A 5,956-nucleotide genomic window follows, 5' to 3' on the forward strand; every position below is an offset into this window, starting at 1 on the left:
AAGCAAGCATCATGGCTTCTTTGCATCCAAGTTTTGACTGTATACAAAAAGGATTGCAATGAGTATTTCACACTGCAGAAAATACCTTTTTTTTTTTTGTACATACACAAGCAGTAATATTTCATTTAGTTGGGATTGGAAGAGAGACAGTTTTGTCCAGAGATGTAACAAGTAAAATGCAGTGCTTTGAAAGTGAAAAATACAACCAGCATGTTAGTTTTTCTCATTGTTTCTATTTTCAGAGAACCATAATACTATGAATTACAGCAAAAGTGAAACAGCTGATGCTTCGAGACACTGGTAACACTGGGAAGTTTACTTCTCACTTTTTATAAGCAAAAAATCCAGTAGCACATCAATGATTACATCAAAACGATGTTAAAATCATGATTAACTTTTAACCCATAAGGCCCATATGACTTCTCAAATATGTCTTAAAGTAGCATGTCTGTGTAACTAGACATGGATTAATATGACTGGAGAATCTTTAAGCTCACTCATCCACTTCTATTGGTAGTACCAGCTGACGTGGAGCACATTCCTACCCCTAAGACAGACACTAAGCTTGAATAGCTGTTAATACCAAATCTTAAATGCTTTTACAATGAAAACTGGCATACAAGACAACCTTTGCCAACACAGAACCCTGGGGAACTACATCTGATCTACATTTGACAAGTAGCAAGTTTACCCAAATATTTTTATTGTCTGGACTTCTCATGAGAAACTTGTCAAACATGCACAAAAAAAATCTTGTCTTTCATCCCGACTTCTGAATCAGAAGCGTGCAGGTCCACCTGCATAGTGCAATCAGGATTTACAATAGTATCAGGAAGCATCATTACCATCAGGAAAAAAAAATCATTTCCCCATGGCAGGATTTACATATGCAAGATAAAGAAAGGTTTAACAGAAACAATTGCTGTCAACACAAAATACTGAAGACAAGCCTATCAGGAAAATTACTACAGGCTTCCTAATAAAGTTAACAGGCTGCATTCACTGAAGTGAAAATTAGGTGGAGCCAATGTCTCCCATATTCTTAGAATGAATGCCAGTAGCTGCAGCACATACTGTGCTGTTCCAACAGTTGAATCTACTAGAAGACAGTATTTTCCTCAGCCTACATCATTACTGTTATTTTGGTAAAGTAACAACCGTTGCGGGGGGGGGGGGGGGGGTAAGAAGGGAGAGGAGGTATTTTACTTCCTGAAAATGTTCACTTTAGAAAAATTAGTATGACTTATCTTTCCAAACACACCTGAAACACTAATCATCAAGGCGTAGAAGATTTGAGGTATGAAACAGATGCGTGTATTTTACAATATATTTTAGGCAGACGGAAACTATAGTGACCAGATTAATGGAGCTGAGCCACTCTAGATACAGCCGACAGCATGCTGGTTTGCACTCAAAGATCTGGATCTCTATTTAAAAAAAAAATATCTTCTTAGTAATGTTATTAAAACAGACCTATTTTTAATGTAAGTGCTACGCAGGTGACTGTTTGTATAAAGTATTCACATTTCAGCCACATCGCACAGCGAGGGGGAGGCAAATTGGTTCCAGACTATATCCATACTTCTGCATCTCTAAGAAATAACCTTTGAACTTCATCAGGGAAATGCGTCCATGCAGCCTGTTTGCCTGGCACCGGAGCATACTGGACCAGAGTGCAAGTGACTGAGCCTTCTGTACTTTCAAGTAACATTCCAAATGCAGATATGTAAATTGGAAGTCTGAAATAGCGCTCAAACATGGAAAGCTAAAATAAAATGCAATTAAAATATTCCACAAACCAATTCATGTGAAAATTATTTTTGTAGGAGCATAAGAACAACTGTCAGTCATTTAGTATTTATTGTATATACACTTGTTGTACTAGGGACAATTCATAATAAATCAGTACCCAATAGGATTCTTTGCACTGAGTTCACTTAGATTTCTCTCAGGCTCCAAGGTTGAATCTGAGGATTTATGTGCCACAGAAGCATCTATACTCAGAAGACTTATTTTTAGTTTGGATCTGGTCGGAATACACTGCATAGCAAATCAAGCATACAGTTCTCTAAGGAAACCTAATGCAGACTTTATTCAAAAATTCATAGAAGGTTCATGACATCTAACTTCGGCATCTCATTCAGTTTGCCCATAAGGAGAGAGAAGCAGGTTCTTAAGTGTACAGAGAAGTCAATAAGCCTCCTGCATCAATTACATGAAAGAGCTCAGGTTCCTCGTGTAGATACCCAAGTTACACGCTTAAAGCTAAAGAAAGTGATATCAGAGCTGGGATTTTCTCCACGTTTCAAAATAGGGTCTCATTTGCCAGAGAATGGTAAATCCATTGCATTTTTAAATGGAGACAGCAAATGTCATACAGAAAAGTGGGAACTGCCACTATGTTTTAGCTAAAGCAGAATGGGAGGGGACAGGACAAGAAAATAAATCTGCCTACATTGTACATTTTTGTCTCACTTTTACTGAAAGCTGATTTCTTCAAAGTAACCTGTCAGCCAACATGTGACAGCCATGGTAAGACGTCGAGGGGACTCCATGTATAAGCTTGGAGAGCTTACAGAGGTGGTTGATTGCTACAGATAATAGCCAAAGTAGACATCCTTTGGCGCAATGCTACCAGGGAATTACTCATCTTGCACTTGGCATCCATGCAGATTTGAGCAAAACTAAACTGTCATCTACAGAATCACAACTTCTGACTTCTGTTAGAGAAGCTTCAGCTGACTGGTTACTGTTCTAAAGCTTCAGATTGTTCTGTCAGCATTTTGTTCAACAAGATAAACATTTTTTTTTAAAAAAAACATTAGTGAAGTGGGACATGATGACTAAGGTCAAATAAAAAGTAGCAGTTCCACCCTGTTACAGCCCACAAGTCATGTTTTACTAAAAATATACATTAATATATGCACACACATATATGGAATGTTCTTGTGATAAATGCACCTGAGTACAAAAACAGAGATCTGAATTTCTCCTTGATATGAGTGACATTGCTGTCACTTAACATATCAGCTACTACTTTTATAGAAAATTTACAAGGTGGATACAGATGCAGCTTAAATATCAGACTTGTTCAATGGCAAGGCTCTTTCCCTCTCCTCTATCGTGGAATACACACACTGCTTCATGCAGTTCTAACTGGAAGAAGAGCACCTAGTTAGCTCCACATTCAGTAATCTCCCTGTGACCAATTTTCTTGAATCATATTTAAAAAAATTCTGAAGTCAGATGAAGAGACTAATTTTTAAATAACTAGATAGTCTTTACGCTGAAACTGTACTGCACAAGCCACTCAAATTAACGTTCTTTGTAATTACCAATTACTGGTCTGCCTTTGCTTGTTCTTGATGTGTAGAACAAACTCGTTCCTAGGGCTGAATATCCACCACTCTTAAAAACATTCAATTTTTGCATAAGAAGAAAAGAATTTAAGTCATATCAATATGGGACAGAATACCAGTTTTAATACTTTGCTTCCTATAGGTCCCTTCATCTGAATAGGTAATGCTTACCTGTCATCTGTGAAGTTATTTGAACTATTCTAGAAAAGATAAATTTAAGCATAAAAAACAAATCCTCTGAATCATCTTTATGGCTGCTCTCATGTCAGCCACCTCTACCATATGCTACCATTTAGTTGCTAAATTAGCCCTGCAAGCCAACCTCCACTAATTTTCAAGAGCTATAGTAGTACTCCATTGACAACTACTTCTACTGTACACATTTCACGTTCTCCTAAACTACTCCAGCCAGTGACTTCGGTCAAGTCTCATTACATATTGCATTGTTTTAAATTCAAACCCATGCGATAAAGCATTCTTTGTTGTTCCATAGGACTGCTGTGAACTACAGCTAAGAAACTGTGGCACCAGTTACTTAGCTTAGAAAGCTGAATATACACTGAGACGTGAATTGGGAGCATAATCTTTGGCTGCCAAAAGTACATGTGTACATTTGTAGTTGCAATGTACATGTGTACATGTGTAGTTGCACTTATATGAACAAAACTGTAAGCATAACTACCTTTGATTTCCCCAGCAGCACTGCTCATTTGTCCTCTGTTGAAAGTACAATTGTACTCATATGGCTGTTTTTTATGCAATTGTCATTCTAGGATTGCTTTGCTCATCTAAACACATACATATTTTAACAAGGGAGTCAGACTTGACTGGCACAATATACTGCTGAAGAAAGTAAAAACTGGCAACTACCATGTATCAGTATCCTTGCAATAACATACATCTATCATATGCTACATCTGTAAGTAATGAAGACCAACATAAGTATAATGATACAGTAAATAATTAGGGCTGAGTCCATGCTATGTGCATTCTAGACAGTTTTTCTTCAAACTAAGCCTATTACCTGTTGGAGTACATTCAGTACATTCCTGAAGCACATCTTCCAGTTCCATTTCACCTGAAAACAGTCTAGCCCCTGTGATCTGTGGTTGCCCTGCAACACGAAGCCAAATCACAGTCAGTAGGGACTATAAGGAAAATCACATAAGAAGTGTGCTATTAATCCAAACTGAGATAATAACGTAAACCCATCTGTAATTGAAAGCACAGTTAACTCCTCTCTAAATGCCAGACTTTCAAATGAGATGTGACAAACATGAGACAGATGAATGCATTTGGCTAAGAGCTTAATTCTGTGCCTATTTCCAAAAACCATTCACAACAGAGTTAGTACAGCAAGAAAAAAACTTGCTTTCTCATACACAGTTTACTTGGAAGAGCAACATTCTTACAATAAAAAGGCAAAAGTCTCCATTATTGAATACTAATTGTAACACTGTACCACAAGAAGTGACACTATTGGCTCCACATATTCCCAGCTTATTATCTAATATATCTTGATTAACATCTGAAAAGTGATGTGGTTTTCTCCACCGAACAGAAGCAATCGATTTGTTTACACCATCTGATAAGTTATTGAGTGTGGTTGGCTCTGTGCCTATAAGGGCTGGCACGTCGGATGAGATACCCATTGACAACACTTTCCCTGTCACTAAAGCCAGGCTTGTAAAGCACCTTACTGCGTTTGTAGGTACTGCCTTTTTCAGAGGCCACAAAGAACAAGCACATTAAAATAAGGTTTCATAAAACCAGCTTAAATCAGAACGTTTCACCGAGAACGATTAAGTAGATACTGCTAATCATGAATATGCTGAAGTACCATTAATTCAGAGTTTGTTAAATAAGGACTAAAAGTGCTTTTAAGAGCTCTAAAGGCCAGATTATATATTTGCCTGAAGTCTTTCCTAAGTCACTATTACATAATCATAACTGCAAAGACCAAGTATACAGTAGCATCATTACACTTCATATTAGTTTTTAGTAGCTAACAAGACTGTATTGATCCTCTTGCAATCAAGGAGGTCCAAAACTCATTTATGTACTACTTACCCTACACTGACTAGTTGTGCAAACTCTCCTGGTATCTAGAAACTGTTTAAATATGTAAATAAAGAAATTATTGAATAAACTGTATTTTGGCATCTCTTGGCAATCAGAAATCTAACAAAGGCCTTCCAGAGTATGGAAAGTCTGATTTATAGCTTCCTCTGCATCCTGGTTTCAGCCAACATACCACTTCCTCCGTGCCCTGGTTTCCATTACACTTGCATAGTGTTTTTGTTTTGTTTGTTTGAAGTTCACACACATCCTTGAGTATAGAAAAGTTGCACATCTTTGTAAACGGTATCAGAAATGTTGCAACTTTGTAATAATTAATAACCAGGACATGGTTAAAAATTACATTAAGCATATAGAAGGAAAAATATCAGTGATCCATTATTAACTTAATATTCAGTGTTCAAAGTAAATAAAATCAGAACACCAATAGCAGCAAAATGACTTAAGATTTTAATATATCTTCATATTAGCTAGAATCCTTCCATCACCTACCACTGGCACTGAATAATTGAAAACCA

Source organism: Anser cygnoides, chromosome 17, assembly GCF_040182565.1.
Source record: "Anser cygnoides isolate HZ-2024a breed goose chromosome 17, Taihu_goose_T2T_genome, whole genome shotgun sequence".
Classification (NCBI taxonomy): Eukaryota; Metazoa; Chordata; class Aves; order Anseriformes; family Anatidae; genus Anser; species Anser cygnoides.